Consider the following 20,531-nt stretch of genomic DNA (forward strand, 5'->3'; position numbering starts at 1 on the left):
GGATTGGAAGGACTGAAAAGAACTTCTGTTTACTGAATAAATATGTGCTAGGCTCCTCCTATGTAAAGTGCTAAGTATCATAGTGGCCATATATGTGGTTTCTTTAGCTGGTTGTCCTGGGTTTGGATCTTGGTTCTGGTATCTGATATGGGACCATTTATTTATCTCTGTTTTATCTGAAAACGGGGGTGATGAGCATAATAACAATAACAACATCATAGAGGTGTTGGAAGGATCAAATGAATTAATATTTGTGAAGCACTGGGAGTAGCTACTGAGATATAGGAACTAATTAATACATGTTCATTATATCTTTATGTGCCAAGCTGTCATCATAGATATCAATTTTATGCTTTTTGAGTTTTAGTTCTGGCTGAGGAAACATACATTGAACAAAAAAAAGTTACCGGTAATTATTTAATTACAATAAGGATACATGTTATGAAGGAGATTTTCAGGGTTGTGAAAGAGCTGGCAGCCTTGTATGGGGGACAGGAAGGTGACATTTACAATGATACTTGAAGGATGAGAAGAACTTGGCTGGGCGTGGAGACCTAGCATGAGCTTAGAAGCGGAGAGGACTTGGTGAGCTCTAGCAAATGGAAAAAGACCCTGTGAAGGGCAGAGCCAGGCTTGATAGCAGAGAGAAAGTCGGGGCCGGATAGCAAGTGAGCTAAGTAGTCAAGGAGAAGTCAGAGTTAGTCATTTGGGCTCAGAGGACTGCTGGGGAGAGGAACGTAACAGGACAAGGTGAGGGCACCCGGAGAACTAAGAACTAAGAACTAGTGAGCACTGACATTTTTGCAGACGGAGAAGGTACAGGGTGATCACCAGGCACAAATAAGATTGTAAAGCATATAGGGGGCCAGAGGGTAGGGGGCAAGGAATTCTGGGCAAGACAGTTCTGACTTTGGTATGTTGTTAAATCTCCACCAGGCCTTGGATAAAGAGAAGGATGGACGAGAATTTCATTTTCAGCCCACTGCCCCAGCGGTTTGGATGGGAAGTGAATGGGGATGTTGGGGTGGGGGGGTAGGAAGGAGGTGAAGAGAGACGTGCTGCCTGGTACTTTGACTCAATGAGGAGATGCTCGAATCCACCTCACTGAGAGACATGGAAGGCTTTGATTGCTTCTGACATACAGTGATCACTCAATAAATATTAGCTCCTATTAATTCAACTGCTTTTAAAATGGAATTAAAATAGCTCTTGATAGGTGTGATATATTATACCTTATATAGAAGCAAACTTTTTTTTTCTGTTAGCTCTTCCTAGTACTTCCTAAAGACTCTGAATATGCCAGCTACATTCTACAGTGCACCGTGATTATTTAGGCATAAATTCAGCTCCGCAATTGATTCCAGATTTCTCCACGGCAGAAACCCAGCAACTTGCTCATCTCGGATTCTTTCATGCCCCCTCACATTCAGGAGACACTTAAGAAAGGTAGGTTTCTCTCTGCAGTTGCTGAGCCTCTTCTGAACCCAAAGCACCTCGGATTAAGGGATTTTTAACTCTTTTGGGATTTGGCAGGAAGAGTCAATGGAAGCTTTTGAGGCAGTAGAAGGTGGCACAGAGTCCTACACAAACAGGACAAAATCTTATCTTTATTTAAGGAGTGGGAAGTGGAGCCTCCATTCCACCACTGAATGTTGATCTATATTTCTTATATATTTTTAGGAAATAAAGCCCATTTACCTCCTTATTTATATCCCATTTGACTTCTTCTTTTTAATTTCTTTAGCTCAAATTTAAAAGAAGCAACTTATAAAAATCTAACTTCAGGTGGGAGACCAGAAAAGTCACCTAATCTTGAGGCTTTACAGCTGGGGTTTGAGAATAGACATTCATGAATGGGGTTGGCAAAGAAGAATTCATTAAAATTCTATGCAAAATTTTGTAGGCATGTTTGTGCGCTTTTTTTTTTTTGCACAACATGAAGAGTTCAGAGCAATTATGATGCTCTTAAAATGAACTGTGACTTTAAAAATATTGTCTAATTCTTCATAGTATGAATAGGGTGTTGTGAAATATTCCATTTACTTAGTTAATGCTCTTGAAAAGATTCTACACAAGAATCACCCCAAGGTCTACAGACAGGAAGTTCTTTCTTAAGTCTACCCTAATCTGTAGCAACTCCTCCCCATGCAAGCCCTTGGTAAATTCAGTGGAAATAGCAAACAGCTGCTCACCAACACCCACCCCAAAGAAAGAACAAGACATTTCTCACATATCTCAAGCTGCTTTAAATGTTCTTTCTTTGGCAAAGAGGAAAAAAAAAAGAAATATATTTTTGGCCTATAAACCTTTTCCCACCCATGTGTATTTCTGCAGAAATGTTATCCATATGGTTCTGATTGCTTTCTCCATAAGTCATTAGAAATGCTTTGCACTAGGAACTTTTCTGATGACCAAGGAGTCTTTGGAGACATTTTTAAATGGCCCTCTTAGCCTTTCTTCATAGAAACAGGGAAGCTAAACAGCCAAATGCAAATGAACTAAGGCCTGGAAAGGTTGGAGTTTTATTCAAAACCCAGAAACCATAAGGCTCCGGTGAGTCTTAAATCTGTCCATGCAAAGTCTTCACCCCCTCCTCCAGGGGCAAGAGCTACTAAATTCTCCATTGGACAAATTATGCAATGAACCCAGCCATTTAAGTTTATATTTAGGGTTGGGTGCAGTGACTCCTGTAAATTCTAAGATCTTCTAATCATTCCAGGGCTTCTCTGTTATTTCTTAAGATACATTAAAGATTTTGAACTTGGTCATGGAGGTGGAATTTCTGACTCCATCACTGACTGACTAGTTGTGCTTCAGTATGCTACCCAAGTTTTCTGGGGTCCAATTTCTTATTATGTAAAAATGGGGTAGAATTATCTACAACATACTTCACAACTCTTTGAAAATTATAAGCAGTGATATAGGGGCTATTTCAAATGGAATATCTGGTGCATGATAAAAGTTCTAACAGTAATTGGAACTAGGATGGGATCCATGTTTCCAGAGGGAAATATTGACTATGTGGGGTGGAGGAAAGAAAGGAAAATATTCCACAGTGTTATGTCTTTCCTAATAAGGCAACCAGATCATGATCCACCTTGAGAGACTGATTACTAAGGTAGAGCTGAGGAGAGAAAACAGTCTACATGTTCATCTACACGTGAACCTGCCTGCCAGGTTTTCAGAACTGCATTACCAATAATGTACTGTTGCCTACTATTGCTGAAGGAGACAGTTCTGAGATGGAGGGTGATGGAGAAACAGAAGAAAATGCAGAAAACATGCATTGAATATGTGAAGGAGAAATACCAAAAGAGGAACAGTACAGAAAGAGAGAAAGAAAGGGGAGGGAGAGAAAGGAATAGGCGATAGCAACCCTAGGCTCCGTAATGACATGGATGGAGAAGCAGGTGTATGGTGAAAGTATTTCTTCATAGACTCAAAGTCAAAGTTGCCCCTGGAACCACTGGCCAGGATCCGAATCTGCTCCAGATACCAAGGGAAGGAGAAAGTTGCCCAAGAAAAAAAATCAGACAGAAATTGAAATCACTGGGCTGGTCAGTGACCTGAGAGCTGTCCGTGGTGCTGACTTCCTCATTTAGAATAGAGTGAATTAGAGGAACCCAGAACTGGTTGCTGCTCCCTCCCCTTCCCTCCCTCTCCTTAGTCCTGCACTCTGGAGACCCAGGGCCATCCTGGACATCTCTGTGTATTTCCCCTCTTTTTCTTCTTCATTCTTCGTTAATTACATACATTTACTCAAGTCCCCAGAGCATCACTCAAATATTTCTCTTCATTTTATTCCAAGACTCTTCTTCCACCTTATTTCCTTAAAGGCCTTCTTAAAAGTCACATCTCTCTCCTCTCATCCTTTGGATAATAATAAAGTGATTACAATAGGAATCATAATTGCAGAAAACATGCATTGAGCATTCACTAGGTGGGAGGGATCTTTTTATATGCTTTTATATACATTGGCTCATTTAAATTCCACATCAACTCCCTTACATAGGTAGTCACATTATCCTAGTAAACATGAAAAAATCGAGGCTTAAGAAGTATGTAATTTGGCCAACATCCTGTAGCTACTGGCTTTGCACCCCCTCTTGAGCCTGTACTTTTGAATCTGGGTTCCTTTAAATTCCCCAACATTTTGTCTTTATGGTTTCCTGCTTCTCCACTCTGTTAGTTTCACGGCTGCTTCCCACCCTGGCTTAATGTTTAAGGGAGTAGGAATGTGCATTACTGGTGCGGTTTAAATCACAAGGGAAGCAAAGTAAGCACACGTACAGAATATGCACCGTGTGGGCATTCCGATCGCCTGAGGGCCTTCTTTTCTGCTTCAGAGAGAGGCCCAGTGTCAGCAACCCCAGCAGGCAAGCACCTCGGGCTCTATGCGGAGTCTGGCTGTCTACATTCATGTCTCAGTCCCTGTACCCTCGCCTCTTCCCTGCCTCTGGTGGTCTCCAGAGAACTTTGCGTTCCCCTCAGCTTCTCATTCCTCCATCCTGCCCACGTAGAGAAGCGCTTGCTTAATTCCTGGGGGTTACGTGGGCTCCCGCCGACACAAGGAAACACAGTCTCAAACGCAGAGAGGCACAGACACAAACGGACCCACATGGGTACCTCCCCGGAAAAAAGAAAAAAAAAAAAACACGCTCCGATGGGTTCACGCAGCCCCATGAGTACCCGCATACTCAGAAACACTCGGGTACTCGCGACGCACGCAGCTACAGACACGCTTAAGAACACCACCCTTCGGGATCTGCGCACACACGCAGCGTCGGTGGATGCTCAGACCCGAGACGCACCGCCCTGTCCCCAGACCCAGGAGACTCCCGGGTGGCTCAGCCTCAGCCCACCCAGGCCGCCCCTCCCTCCGGGCGGCCTCCCTTCTCTCGGCTGCCTTCTCTTCCTCCTCCGCCTAAAGACGTACAAAACACTCCTCGGAATAAACCCGGCGCTCGGCTCCTCCCTCCCCGCCCCCGGCAGCCGCTCCCCCATTCATTTTAGCCAGTCTCCGGCTAAGTCCCGCCCCCTGCCTGGCCCGTCCTCCGCTGCTCCCCGCCCGGAGACCGCGGCGCACTTGGACTTCCCTCTCCATTCGCCAGCCGCCTCGCTCCCGGTCCCCACGGCTGCGAACTGATCTGGCGCGGGGGGGGCGAGGAGGAGAGCGCAGGCGAGAGTGGGAGAGAGCTGGCGAGAGAGCAGGAGCCGGGAGGCACAGGGAGTAGTGACCGCCTTCCGGAGCCGGGATTCATGCCTGTCCTCGGGACCAGCGAAGGGGACTTTACGGCTGAGTATGAGCCAGGCTGCTAGGAGCCAGGTACCCCCACGCCTGCAGTCCCCGCGCCGTCCCCGGTATGCGAGCTGGACGCAGGGCTCTCCCAAGTTCCCACCGAGCAGAATAAAAAGCGTCCGCCCGCAGCTCTCCGCCAAAGACGGACATTGACTACAGGTAAGGCGGCGCCGGTGCAGCGCCCCGGAGCCCCGCTGCCCTTGGAGAGGGCCCCGCGCCGCATTCGGGGCGCCCCGGCCGCCCCACTCCCCGCGGCACCCTCGTCCGCTCTTCCCAGGCCGCCAAGTCCAAACAGGTTCCGGGGAGGGGGGGTCCCTGTACGTGGGGCTCCGAGGGTTAAATGCGGCTTTTAGTAAAGTGGCATGTGTGCCCCCGCGCGCTCCCGACGTGTGTACCATGGTGGGAACTTGATGTGGTGCTAGTGTGTCTGCGTGTGCGGCGTCGTTTGCGTTTGATGCGTGTTTGTGGTGTGTGTGTGTGTGTGTGTGTGTGTGTGTGTGTAGGGGAGGGGATGAAGAGAGGTCCTATAACCTACTTACGGCGCGATATGTGTGTGTGTGTGCATGTTTGTATGCATGTTTGTATGTGTGCGCTTGTGTGTCTTTTTAATTAGGTCTCTCCAGCTTACACGAAATGGGATCCTTACTATAGGATCACGTAGCCATCGGGAAACCCGCTGTGGACTTCCTCCCTGGGCTCTGGGCTCGGGTTTGGCGGAGATGATAGGGATATGGATGGCATCATATTTAGTCCAGTGTTGGTACCCTTGAAGGAAAATTCCTCCAAAGGATGGACCTTCTACACACTTGGACACACCGTTTAATATGAAAGAGAAATGACCAGACCCTGAGGCAAATGAGATGCTGTCACTTTAAATTCCACACTGGGCAGACTCCAGGATTCTGAAGGGAATTTGGAGGCACTGGGTAGCCTGTGATAGAGGAAGGGGAAAGTCAGCGCGGTGGGCTTCTTATCTGGGGCTGGGCAAGTCTGGGATAGAGATGTGCCCTGTCTCTTGGTTTATAATATCTCAGCATAAGGACATTTCCTGTTTCTGGTGGTTTTGGGGGAGGATCAGGGCAAGTTTATGTGGTTCTCCCTCTGGGAAGGGAGAAAACATCCTCTGGGGACTTGCTTGTCCATCACCATTGCATGGGGTCTCAGAGGAGATTTCATGTATGGGCAGCTCTGCAGCTCTGGGTGATAGGAAGGCGATATCTGGGGCACTTCCCTAAGACAGATTTTTCTTTCCTTCCCCATCTCAGGCAGGCTTGAGAAGCCCCCTGACCCCAGCAAATCTTCTAAAACTGTGTCCCCGCTGGAGTTAGAAGGATACAGGGAGAAGGCAGAGGTGTGTGTGTGTGTGTGTGTGTGTGTGTGAGAGAGAGAGAGAGAGAGAGAGAGAGAGAGAGAGAGAGAGAGAGAGAGAACTGGTTGGGGAGACTTACAATTTGGGAAGGGACCCTGGGTATTGAGCCCATGATAGAATGTGGCGGTAATTGACTTAAACTGCTGTCTGGTTTGTACCTCACATCTCTTGTTTAGCTCCAAAATACTGCCAAGGGCAGGGTGGGGCGTGGGAGAATCTCTTTTAGGAAGACAGTTTGGGTCCAGGCCCTCTTTCCTTTTTCCTCCACCTTTTAGGAGTCTTCCTAGGTAAGTCCCTTGGCCACCTTGGCTAGGTACTCTTGGGCTTGGGCTCTGGGGCCAGCCATTGATTTGATTCCCGGCTGTCTCTAAAAGGCTTGCCCTACTCAGCAAAAATGCTGAGTTTTACTGCTGTTAGCATGGCTTCCAGACTCGGCAGCTGTTACTTTCTCAAGGTAAGAGGCAGCCGTTCTGCTACCAGGCAGCAAAGCCAGGAGAAGACAAGGCTGAGAAGGTGGAGCCCAGCTTCGTGTCTACCTCAGCTTGAAGGGACCACCAAAAAGGGTTTGAGAGAAGAAGAAAAAAACATAGAAATACACTTGGCTTAAACATTATTTATATATGTATATATTTGTCTTCTGGGGTGAGATAAAAGCAAATGTGTGTTTGCAGGAACCTGCCCCAGTGAGTGGGTGTCTGTTCTACCTGCAGGCACTTGCAGACATACCATTCTCTGGCCAGAGGCAGCTACCTCAGGCTGAAGCCTTCACATTGCCACAGAGAATCTGCTTCAGGAAACTCCAGTTAGAGCAGAGCTGCCTGGTTCATTTTGGGTAGGGGGTGTGAAGGCAGAGGAGGAGACCCCCTGCTGGGAACCACTCTCATTTTCTCTCTTTTCCAATCCATAGATGATCGAAGCTGGAAGGAATATGAAAGACCAGACAGGCAGGACTCTGTGGCCCAAAACAGGATGAGGATCTCCTAACATTCTCTAAGGAATTGGTGGCATGCCCAGAGTTAGAACCCAGGTTGCCTGTCAGTCATATCAATGTCTTTCTCTCAATCACTCTGCCCAGGGATTGTGTTATTGTTCTCCACTCTGCCTGGCCACTATGTTCCCACCCAAGGGACAGCTGCTTGTCTTTCCCTCATCAAACTTCTCATTTCAAAGACGTGTTTCAGAACTTCTCCATCTGGAAATGTGACCCTCGAGAGAAGTGACCCAATGTGTCTCAATCACTGTTCCCCATAGGCAGGCATATCCGTGCAAGTATCAGACACACACACACACACACAAAACATAGATTCTTTCTCCAGTGTCTTTAGATAATTATACACAAGCAGGGAACCAATACTGACTATGACTGGTAGACAGAACCCATCCAAGCATCTGTACTAAGCCTGAGCTTCTTTATTAAGGAAAACTTTGCTTTCCAGAGTGCTAAGTGTACACCCACCCATTAGTGCAAATACTTCAGGCAAATTAATTTCTTTATATTAATTAGAATCTGAGCCCCATATGTTTATTCATGTTGCAGGCATAGGAGCACAGGCAGGCACGCATGCTTACAGGCACTCACGTGCACATGTGCTCACACAGATCTAGAAACATTTTCTGCTTGCTGCACTCCCAAAAGACATTTGCGACCTCCACACCAAATTGGGTTCCCCCTTATAAAGGCATCTCTCAAAGTAGTATTGGGACTCTTAGTTCCAGGGAAAGGGAGATACAAACCCCTGTGAGCCAGAGGCCCTTTAGAAGTCAGAGTCAGGCTCACTTACAAGTTTGCTCTCAGTCTTCTAGATGCTCTTTTTTGGGGTGCAGGCAAGTACTGGGAAGCACAGGGTTTTAGGCCCAACTGCTATAGTCTTTTCCACGCAGGTTTATCCGGGGCTGAATGGCACTTTTGCTCCCAGAAGGGGGAGCTGTGACTCCATTTCAACCAAGGAAAAACAGCAGAGAGTTTCCAAATCAGCTGTTGGGCCCCTGTTGAGTTTAGAAGGCCCAGCTCAGGCTGCAATGAGTACATTTGTAGCAGTATAGGTGGAAATGGTAAAAACACCCTTCCCTGTTCTGCTCAAGTAGGACATCGCTTTCTTAGTGCATTAAAGATTTTATGTTATTGACCCAAAAGTCCTCTTTTCTCTGAAAAGGTCTTTGTCCAAAGGTCCTTCAGTTGTATGAGGAGACATTTTATGATTGGCATCCTCTCTCTTTCCCCTCTCAGTTCCTTAGATAAAATGATCAGCATGTATCACCTAGATATCCACTAAGGTTAAACATACCTGGTCCTTCTCTTCCTGCTTCCCCTTTGCTAAAATCCAAAGTTGAACAAATCAATTACCAAACTGCAGGTGACCATACTATCAAGATGGGGTAATTTGAAAAGGACAAGTCTTCAAATGTCATTCTTCAAATAATCTCCCCCATTGTTTTCCATTTTAATCCTTTATCATTAAAAATAATGAATTTCTCTACCATTCTTTCCACCACTTCCTACCTTTAGGGTTTACTTTGTAAAACGCTATCCATATTTTAACATCCAGCTCAAATAACCCTTTCAAGAAGACTTCCCAAGACCTTATTCTGGAATTAATCTCTTTCTTCCTTCCATTGCTACATAATTTTATCTGAGACTGTTAAGCTTGTCTCCATTTTCCTGGATTGCACCGAGGGGATGGGTCTGTCTTGCCCTCTTCAGTGTTCTTCTTGGGAGCCTCTTTGTATCCCCAGGGACTGACACCAGTGGTTGCTCTGTAAAAGTTTGCTTTGGCATTTCATGTCCAGGCTCAGCAGCAGCTGTCATCTCTCTTCCTCTCTCTCTCTCACTCACTCTCTCTGACAGTCGCTTCATATTTACTCAAAGCCATGCTGCTGTGGCTTCCAAGTAACGGCTCTTTTACTAATAATATTGTAGGGATGTTGATCATACAGACAGAAAGTTATGTCCTACTTGGAAGAGAACATTACCCCAACTGTGTTCCCAATCTTTCATTCTGTTCTCTCCTTTCATCTCCCTTCTCACCCAGTAGGGCAAACACCAACCGTGTTTCAGAAGAGAAAGTGAAGCTCATGATGGTGAGGTTCCTTTTCCAAGGTCACATAATGAGCAGAGCATGTGAACCTAAGTCCTCCTCACTAGAGCATCTCTGTGCTTCCCTCTGTATAATTGAGTTAATGGATGGCACATGAGATGGGTTTATTCAATGGCCAGAAATAGCAGATACATATTATTAACTTTTTGAAATTGATGGTATGAAGGTGTCATGGAGTCATTGGATAAAAAAAAAAAAAAACTCAGTATTTTCTTTGAGAAGTTTCTCTAAAGAAACCCCTGATGGTTTTTCAATAACTGAACTTTCTTCTTATTCAGGAATCAAAAATCCTTTTGGTAACACACTCCATTTTAGTTTGAGTCCTTTTGGAGCCCATGAGTTCATTACCACACAAAGCAGTCTATGTTGTATTTGCACAGCTTTGTTGGAATATTTTCTTTTTCTTTTAGACTTTGACCCTAAATCTGCCTTCTCTCTATATGTCTCTGAAATCACACAAATACAATTCTCTTTCAGTTTTCTGTTCTTCACATAATATGCAAGCATAATCACATAACTCCCAAGTTTTCTTTTTCCGAGAAAGGCCTGTCTTCACAGTTCTGTCTCCTGTAACATCCTTTTAGGAGGCCTCTGACTATGCTGGATATTGTCCTATGAATATTCTCTTTTTTATCTTATTTTTTAAAGGATTTTGGTTGCTGTTGTTGTTGTAGATGAACACAATATCTTTATTTATTTATTTTTAATGTGGTGCTAAGGGTCAAACTCAGTACCTCGTACATGGTAGGCAAACGCCCTACCACTGAGCTACAACCCCATCCCTTATCTCATTTTTAAGGTTTAGAAGGCACAAAAAGGGGGATCGACAACCTGAAATTGAGTGAGGATTAAAAGAAAGCATTAATTTATTAAGGTACTCGATACATGCTTATTGGGTCCCTGATATTTGGAAAACATTGCTCTAGACCAGCACTGTTTAATAGAACCTCCCGGAATAATTAAAATGTTCTCTGTGCTGTCCAATATGGTAGCCATTTACTGCAGGTTATTACTGAGCACTTGAAACATCTCTAGCACTATTGATAAACTGAATTTTTAATTTTATTTAATTCGTATTGATTTTTATTTTAGTTTGCATAGTTATATTTGGATAGTGGTTACTGTATTGAACAGTGCAGGTCTAGACACTAGAAACGGATCATGAACATGGCCCTGTTTTCAATGGAGCTCACACTTAGTAGGCAGAGCTAGATAATAAATGAGTAAGCAAATAGACCAGCACAATAGTGTCACAGAAAAGAATTAGGGGAAATCTGCTAGAAGAGAATGTGGGTGATTTCACCTGAGGTAGGTTAGTCAGGGAAAGCCTTTTCTGGGCAAGTGGCATTAGAGCTGAGATTGGAACGAGGAAGAACCAGCCTTGAGGTTGTAGTGGGGAGGAGCATGAGAGGCAGGGAGAAAGATGACAATGTGGTACTCACCCAGAGGGAGGCTGGGGATGGACTGAACTCTACGTGGCTGAGGATTTGAATGAGAAGGAGAATCATGACGAGGCAGGCAGGTGCCAGAACCCAAAGGCCTCAGAGAGGGAAAGACGCGGCGGCATCTCTCCTGTGCTACCGCCCTGGCTGGGAAGCAAGTGGTGTGAGACCTGAGGAGAGTTTGGAAGTTGACAGAGGCTCATCATCAGGTTCTCATGATGGGTTTTCATCCTGTTCAATTTTAAACAGGTGTTTAAACAAGTTCTTCTAATCTGAGTTCCTAGGCCTGCTTTGAGTGTCATACCCTGGCAATGCCAAGTCTGAGGAAGGGGGAGGAGTAGGAGTCAATTGGGAGGGAAAAAAAGGAAGAGAATGAAGACCTGGGGAGAAGGTGATTGCAGTGAAATCTGGAGTGAGTTTCACCTGCCAAATATTAGGGATCTTGTCTGTGAAAGGCCTTGAACAAAGTGACTCAGGGGCTACATCACTGAGTCCAGCCAGGTGCTGGCCATCTAATACGAGAGGTCTGGCAATCCCTACGTAATCATCACGCATAATAGACTAATAGCACCATTTCCCAATTTCTGTGAGAGCGTGGGGAGTGGAAGCCACATCAGTAGAGAAAGTGATGATGAAGATGGTGACGGTGTCAATGATCAGAGACCGTATCCTTTCGTTTTAGATCCCCGTAGTTCCAAACCTCATACAATAGGAGCACAGGGACACGGGGCTCTGGCCACTGCATATCTAGACCTCCTGGGGAGCCTGTGTTTCCCTCTGTGGGCTTGTCTTTGTAAGTTGGGAAGGACCTCATGTAGCTTGACCTCACTGAAGAGGTGTTGCCCAGCTCTACAGAAATGCTGCGTGACGCAGTTGTTGTACAACCAGAAAGACACGTGCACGGTGGCCATATGTCACTGTAAAGTCTAGATGACCTCTCAAAAATGAGCAAATCTAAAAGAAGTCATATCTCAGAGCACAGAATGGGATCCAAGACAGGGTGGCCGAGGGGGATAGATAGATGGTTATCTTGTGCTGCTGGTGAAGTTCTTAATATCTGAGTGATTCAATGTTGCCACGAAACCCAATGTCCTCCTGGAACACAGAAGGCTGCCTGGAAATCCGTAGACAATCCTTCCTACTGAGGGGGCAAAGAAGACAATTAAGAAGATAATGAGGCCGAGGAGAAGTGAAATTAGTTTTTTTTTTTTTTCATGAGAGTGAAGGGGATCTTTGTCTCCCAAGACAACTAGCTTTTGGATATTGCAGGTGGCCTAAAGGAGAATAGGCTGAAGAAGAATGAGTGTGAGAAAGTTAAGAGCAGTAAATGATCAGACCACCCTACCATCCACACACATGAGCAGGGAGCCCAAGGAGGAAACGCCATAGATCATTCTGCACCAATTCTGCTCTCAGCGTGCAGTGGTTTCTCATGGGGTGCAGAGCTGTGTGCAGGATGCTAGGGCCAACTTGGGAACAGCTAAGTGATGGTATGCCCCCAAGGGTGCAAGGTAGATTCATAAGGCAATTAACAAAGGCAAGATGCAGGGCTTTTTTTTTTTTGGTGTAAACTGCAAAGGTCGGAACAGCGGGACTGCAAGTAAATGACCCATCTGAACAGCTAGAACTCTTTGTAAGGGTTAATTCAATACTGGCCCCAAAGGGTTTCTGAGAGATAATTTATCTAGCCTTTTAAAGGTCCTGCAAATGAGCCAGTGGGAACCTCTCGGAGAAAGAATGGATCCTGGGGGTAAGGCGGAGGAGCCCAGTTTCAGATCACAAGTGGATACTGGATACTGATGGAGGAAGGACAGACATCCAGTATATGAGTGAACCTTAGAGGATCCGCCCTACGAAGTGATGAGTTGTCTGGTTTCCGTTCTAAAATTTAGCAGTCTGCAAAAGTAAATGAAACTCTGGTGGGTTGTGGAATTATAAGAGTATCTGGAAGCCCCAAGATCATCCTGGAAGTGCATTCTGAGAACTGTGACAGAGACAACTGGCTTTAGTAAGTCTGCTCTGTTTGCACAGTACGAGGTAAGCTAAAATGCTCATGGAAGTTGATGAGTTCTGAGTTCATTGGCACCTCGTAGGGGAAGGACCGACAAGGAGCCGTGCCGCTACTATAAAAACATCTGCACCAGCACAGTAGCCATTAAAAAAAGAAAATCAGCACTTTGGTATGTTTAGGAGTGTAGGGGAAAGATTGAAAAATAGATTACCCGGCAAGGCTTGGTAATACGGTTTTGCTGCTGGGACACATTTTGGAGACACAACTCTTTTAGATGAAGTGGTCCTCGTCAAATGCCATTTCCAGAGATGGCCAAGGATGGGGAGGGCTGCAGGGGGTCATAAAGAATTTTATTCTGAGTGCATATCAACAGAACAGCATCCTTCAAAGTCCAGTGAAGCCTTACAAATGATTTCTGAAAATATTGCCAGGTCAGCCTCAGTTTTGCTTATCCTTTCTCTTTCCTGACAGTGGAAATTATGCATTTATGGAGAACTCGGGATCTTCACCTAGAGACGGCCGGAATGTGACTGTACTAAAATCATTCTTGTAGTGGGAAAGTGTCTGGGCTAAGGGTGTCACATGTTCTTTGTTCTGTAATAGATGATTGATATAGATTTCTTGTTGAATCTTCTCAACAAGCTTATGGGTAGTATCTCCCATTTTAGAGATGAGGAAACTGAGGCACATAGAAGTGATACTACCTGTCTAAGGCCTGTCAACAGTGTGTTATTGAAGATTTGAGCCTATTTCTATAGGACTTGAAAGGAGAGAGGTTAAAAGCTTCAACATTGGTGTTTAATACCTGCTTTTCCATTTAGTAGCTATCTGACCTTGCTCTTCCATCAAGTAGCTATCTGACCTTGGCCAGATTGCCCAATACCCCCATGTCAGTTTTCTCATCTGTAAAATGAGAATAAGAATGGCAAGTTTGCATAGAGATAATGTGGGAAATTAGTTCATTTACACACTAGGTGCTTCACACAATGCCTGGCAGATCATCGGAGCTATATAAGCATTTACTGCTATTGCTTTGTGTGGTTGCCCTGATACACCCTGTTGTATAAGATTAGCATTGCCTGCACTCCTGGGGTGTGTTTTCATGCTAGAAATACCCCACGTGAAAGAGATTACTATTAGGTTCAAGGAACTGCCTTGCTGTTTTAATCAGCTTTTTTGCTGCTGTGACCAAAAGGCCTAAAAAGAACAATTTTAGAAGAGGAAAAGTTTATTTGGGGGCTTATGGTTTCAGAGGTCTCAGTCCATAGATGGCCAGCTTCATTGCTCTGGGCTAAAGGTGTGGCAGAACATCATGGTGGAAGAGTGTGGTCTACTAAAACAGCTCAGAACACAGCCACCAGGAAGCAGAAAGAGCAAGTGCCCCTCATGAAAACAGCATGTATACCCAAAGGCATGCCCTCAATGACCCATCACCTCTAGCCACACGCTACCTGCCTACAGTTACCACCCACTTAATCCTCATTGAGGGTTTGATTCACTGATTAGGTTAAGATGCTCATAACCAAATCAGTTCACTCTAAACTTTCTTGCATTGTCTCACAATGAGCTTCTGAGGGACACTCATATCTAAACTATAACATTGCAAAGGAACTCACTCATTATTTTTGTCAACATCCTCCCTCCCCATCCTCCAGGGTAGCATGTGACACTCAGGAGATACTGAGAAAGCAGGGAAGGCAGAGAAGTATGCAAAATTACTAAGGCAGGTTTTTTAAATTTCAGAAAACAGATACAGACATAAGGTCATCTGTCCCCAGAGCTGAAAATCATCTTCCACAATGTTCAGTTTAATTTTCACTTTTGTTTTTGTTGTTGTTTTGTTTCATTGTATACACAGACTCTTCTTTCTTAAGATCCAACAGTATCTATGTTGGTTTGAGAACCTGAACTCCCGGCAGCCCATCTCACTGTACCTTTTGCTTGGCTTTCTAATCTATTAGTGTGCTTATCAGGTGTGCATGGGAGGGTGGCTGATGGACAGGGTGCTGAATGCCCTGGTGTGATCTGGTCTCCTCTTCCTCATGAGTCAGTCCACTCTTCATCCCTGTCATCACTTACTTTACCAAGAACTCGAATGTCTTGACATGATTTTTATAATCTCATTAATCTTTATATTAACACTTTACAATTGGAACTATTCTTCCATTTTCCTGGTGAGGACATTGAGGTTCAGAAGTGAAAGGACCCACTCTAAGATATTAAACTGGTGGTGGCATCAGATCTCAGCTTGTGTGTGCTATTGGTCATTGGTAATGTTATTACATTAACGTGCCTTCCCTCCTTCCACTAGTCTAAGGCATTGTCCAGCGGTCAGCAGCTTGGTGGCTTGCCAAAATTAAGGTTGATGATTGCTACTTGGTCCCTGTTGTCTTGGGCCAGGTCAGCCATTGCAAATCTCTCCCCTTCTGTTATGCATGTGCCCGGGATTCTGATCTTATACACGCCTAAATGAGAAAGGCATCCATCTCACATGTTCTAGGAGATGTTATAAATGTCGCTGCTGGAGGGAGGCTTCTTAAATCTCCTTAACAATCTGCATTTTACTTTCTCTCCTTCTTTATCTGTCAGCATCATGAATATCTTCCACTCTTCCAGTGCTTTCTGGCTGCCAACTTCATAGCCTCTTAAAATAGTAATTTAACTTCACAATGCCTCAGCAGGAAACCTTAGCTTAGCCTGTTTATTTGTACCCATAAGTTGTAAAAGTTCAAATGCTGCTGAGACCGGGACCAGTAGTCATAGAATATGCTACTGTTTACCACTGAACCAGAGTCAGGTGCCAAGATGTTACTTTTCTTGGGGATAGAACCACCAAAGGCACTTCTGATTACAGTAGTGCTTTTAAAAGCAGTCAAAGAAAGAGGGTGGAGGTGGCAGGAATTGTGGCAGCCAGATGTTGCAAGATAATATATGTACATTTCTCTGTATGTGCATCTGTCTCTCTCTTCTCCTCTCTTACACCCACATATGTATATGTGGAAAGAAAGGAATACTGAACATGGTTGAGTGTGGGAAGGAAAGATAGAGAGAAGCAAGTCCAACGCCAGTTTCTTTTTTCTTAATAATGGGACATGAAGCCAGAGATGGTCTGGAGATCACCTACGATCAGAAGATGGTTTGGAATAGAACTTTCAAGTCACAATGGAATGGGGAACACATGTGGTCAATATATTTATTAAAAAAATATTCTGGTTCCTTAAAAATCAATAGCAGTGGGATGCCAAATACTATTACCAAAGTTTTGTTTCGTTTTGAATGTCACTTCCAATTTGGACATTCATGCAGGGAAAAGGACACTTTGGTATAGTGTTGGCGGTAATATGTATTAAATGCAGAGTCTTTTTATGAAATGTGACTTTTATTTTTTTTTCATTTTAAAACAAATGAAAAAGCAAACCTTGTTTACTGAGCACTTCTTCTAGTGCCAGACGCTGTTCTAAGTGGCGTGACAAAACCAAGACCCCCATCCCCATCTTGGAGCTGACACTGTAATTGAGGGAGAAGATAATATATAAATAAACAAGTAAAAATATATTATGTGTCAGATGGTGGTAAGTGTAATAGAGAAAAATAGAACGTGGTTGGAGAGGGAAGATGTGGGGACAGATGGTGAGGTGGGAGAGGGCTTGTTGTTCTGCGTAGGTGGGAGAGGGAAGCTTTCATTGAAAGGCTGACGCAGGAGCAGGGCCACCAGAGGAGACCAAGAGGGCGCCAGGTGGACACAAGAAGGAAGAGCATTCTGGGTGAGGCAGTGAGAATAGAGTCCGTGAGGTGGGACAGTGCACACAAGGGAGAGGGTGTGGAAGGGGCAATGTGCCTGGGCTGAATGAAGTAGGGGTGAAGGAGGAGCCCCATTAGCAAGAGAACAGGACTTCATCTTGATCTGGAGGACTCTCAGCTCTTTCACTCTCTATCTTTGTCTTCATCTTTGCCTCATCTCTGAGGAATTCCCCCTTCTAGGAAGTCAGTGAATTAGATGTGCACAAATTTGTGAAGAAGGGATGTTATTAGAACTTTTGTGGAACAACGAAAAAAAACAAAAGAAATTGTATAATGGAATACTGAACAGACTTTGAGAATGGTATTAGGGAAGCACATGTATACATTTGAAGGCAGCATCAAAATACAGAGGCTCATCTGTAAGGTGGGCCTTATTATATTATATCCGTAGGCACTCAGCAACGCACCTCATATGCAGTAAGAGTTTCAAAAATGGCACTTACGACATTTATTGATGTCAACCTATTTTTTAGTGAACTGTTAAGAGTCATAAGGTCAAAACACCGTGGATAGCACCATTGATTGTTTTATAAAATGCACCTATTTAAGGGTGGCTTTATTTTGGTAATGGGTTATGAGTCAATTCCATCTTTTTCTGCTTACCTCTATTTATAATATTCTGTAATGAATGTGCATTACTTGGGTAATCAACATTTTAATTAGTAGGATGTGGGGGATCAGTGAGCAATTCGAGGTAAGAAAAAGAACCAAAGCAGAGGACATGTTTTAATGCAGAGTTTTCTACATTTCTAAGTCATGCATCCTAAATCAAATTTAAATAGTCAGCATATATTTTTTTTCTGATTTGACCTTGGCCTGAGCAATGATAGTCCTAAAAATTGAAGATTTTCTAGGTGATTTTTACTTTCTATTGAATATCAAAATAACTCTCACACCCTTTAAAGGAACTGCCCCCACCTCTGTATCACCTGGAATCATTTCCCGTCTGGTGGGACTTTGTGCTTCAGTTCAGTAGCAGGTAGGTGGCGGCTTCCTCGGCATCAGGAGACTTTTCCTCTCACGCTCTCTTCATTTTGAATTTTGGGTAAATCAAATCCGTTCTCTAGACCTCAGTTTCCTCCCTTGTAAATGAAGGTTTGAGATTCAAGAGAGGCTCTGAGGAATGTTCTGCAGCCCACCTCAGGAGGAAGGAGGGGTTGATCAGATGAGACTGGATCTGAGACCCTCCCCAGCCTGCCACCTGCATCAGAGCATCTCCACTTCATCTGCTTGGCTTTATTACATTTCTGTATTTGAATAAGAGGCTTCAAGGCTTTAAAGAAAGCTCACAATCATTGCCTTAAACTTTAAATTGTCTCTCCAGTGGACTTTTGAGTGACAGAGTCTGTCCTAGATTAAACCTTTGTGCTGAACTCTTTGCAGACCACAGATGACGTAGGCGCATCCCAAGGGTTTCAAGGGAGGAGAAGACATGTGAAAGAAGGCACAGAAGGAGACTTCGTCACCCTTGTCCTCACAATGCCTGGCATATAATTGCCACCAACTGATGAAATTAATTCCAAGAAATATGTGCTCCATTTACGATAGTATCTTATAGAAATGAAATGTTTGTACAGGAAGCCTCAGGAATACATGCATGTTAGTTCACATTGCCCAGGGAAGTCTGGGCAGGTGGTGGCATGGGAAGTGGGCCTGGAAGGATCTGGACTCCTGGAAGTGGAGAAAGGGGGCCTTCTGGGTAGATGGAATGGTGGACCCCAAGACATGACCTAGCTGTGTTGTCTTACATCACAGAATCATAGAATGTGAGGGCTGCGCTAGAAGACATGTTAGGATTCATTATATCTGTCCCCTTCTTCTGACAGATAAAGACATTAAGACCCTGACAAGGGGGACTGTCTTGGCAAAGGTCACATTCTTACTTCAGAGGACACTAGACCTAGAACACCAGGTTCCTGCCTCCCCGTGTGCATTTGTTCCCGTGACACGGTGTTTTTACGTCATTGTTCATGGTGCTCTGGTGCTTGGAAAACTCGGAGACTGGAGAGGCTTTGTGATTTACCCTCTTGGAAATCATGATGTATATAAGTGTATTCAAGGCTTGGTCAAGTGTTGTAATAAAGGGAGCTTTCACATCTTGATGTCAACTTTCTGAAAATTGTTTGAGTTTAGAATTTTTACTTGACACACACACATATCTATATATATATACATATACATATATTTAAATTTAATTCTTATTAGTAACCTGCATAACGCACTTTGGGAAGTTCTAATACTAGACAAGTCTATCCTCTCTAGAAAAATCAGAATATTATACATGTACAATTTTTTATACAGACAATTTTGGTGATATACATTATTGTAGAAGTGATGATCATATAAGAAAATTGTCAAAGACTAGTAAGAAGCCGGGCGTGGTGGCGCATGCCTGTAATTCCAGTGGCTCAGGAGGCTGAGGCAGGAGGATCACAAGTTCAAAGCCAGCCTCAGCAAAAGCAAGGCACTAAGCAAGTCAGTGAGACCCTGTCTCTAAATAAAATACAAAATAGGGCTGGGATGTGGCTCAGCAGTCGAGTGTCCCTGAGTTCAATCCTCAGTACCAAAAAAAAAAAAAAAGGACTAGTAAGAAGGAAAGTTTCCAAGGTTTAGTGTAAGCTTTCTTATGGGGAGTTGCTCCAGAAAGCATTCTAAGTCCTAATTTCAAATCAAAAGAGAGCTTTATTTACCTGGCCAGGGACTATAGAGACACAAGCTCTGTGATAGGACAGCAGCTTCCTGGTCCATCCAAAGAAAATATAAGCAGAAAACCACAACTCAGTGACTTACTTATTGTCATGTAAGCTAGCCAATCCTAGAAATTGCGACCTGTGGGCTATCTGCAGGACCAGAATTTTCCAGTCAGCAAGCAAGTGATAAACAGAAGCTAAAAAAGCATTAGCTTTGCAGTTCAGTTGACCACAGTCCTGGGTTCAAGCAGGTGCCGGATAGTCACATCCTGAATTTGGGCAGGGGTTGGCAGGTCGAGAATCTACTTCAAAGTCATGTAGACCCACAAGGGCATTTAAACCTAGGATGTAGCTCCCCACCACCATTGCTGCATCCTAAGTAGGGTATAATTTGTGGGATACAAAGTACAGAAAGACAATTTTTTTTAAAAAAAAAATAAGGAAACAGCTTTCATTTCAGTTTCTCAGAAACAGCTCTTGTAACAGTTTTCTTATAAAAGGCAGCAAAATGGAGTCTTAGGTCTGTCTATGACAGTTCTTGCTTTATAATTATCTTATCTCACTTATCAAAATCTTATATCTATAATCTATATCTTTTACTAATCTATAACCTATCACTTACACTCTTATTGATTGTATTTCAGTTCACACGATGACAGCTTCACCTCTTTCCTTCTTTCCCTCCTTCCTGTTTTTAGTTTATTTTATTCCTGATATCTTCTATTCTTTTCTTCAAAAATATATATAAATATATAAATATATATATTTATATATATATATTATATATATATATATATATATATATATATATATATATATATATA

The 20,531-nt window shown here is 43.9% G+C and overlaps 1 protein-coding gene across 1 annotated transcript in view; it reads left to right on the forward strand.

The window, feature by feature from the left end:
* The first annotated feature begins 5,101 nt into the window (after positions 1–5,101).
* The window catches only part of Brinp1 (BMP/retinoic acid inducible neural specific 1), a 169,134-nt gene continuing 153,704 nt past the window's right edge, over positions 5,102–20,531 (forward strand). Inside the window, exon 1 of the mRNA XM_015497775.2 lies at positions 5,102–5,458. The gene's annotated coding sequence lies outside the window, so the exon portion shown is untranslated. The remainder of the gene's footprint in view (positions 5,459–20,531) is intronic.

The sequence above is a fragment of the Marmota marmota genome, unplaced genomic scaffold (assembly GCF_001458135.2).
Source record: "Marmota marmota marmota unplaced genomic scaffold, marMar, whole genome shotgun sequence".
NCBI classification, from domain to species: domain Eukaryota; kingdom Metazoa; phylum Chordata; class Mammalia; order Rodentia; family Sciuridae; genus Marmota; species Marmota marmota.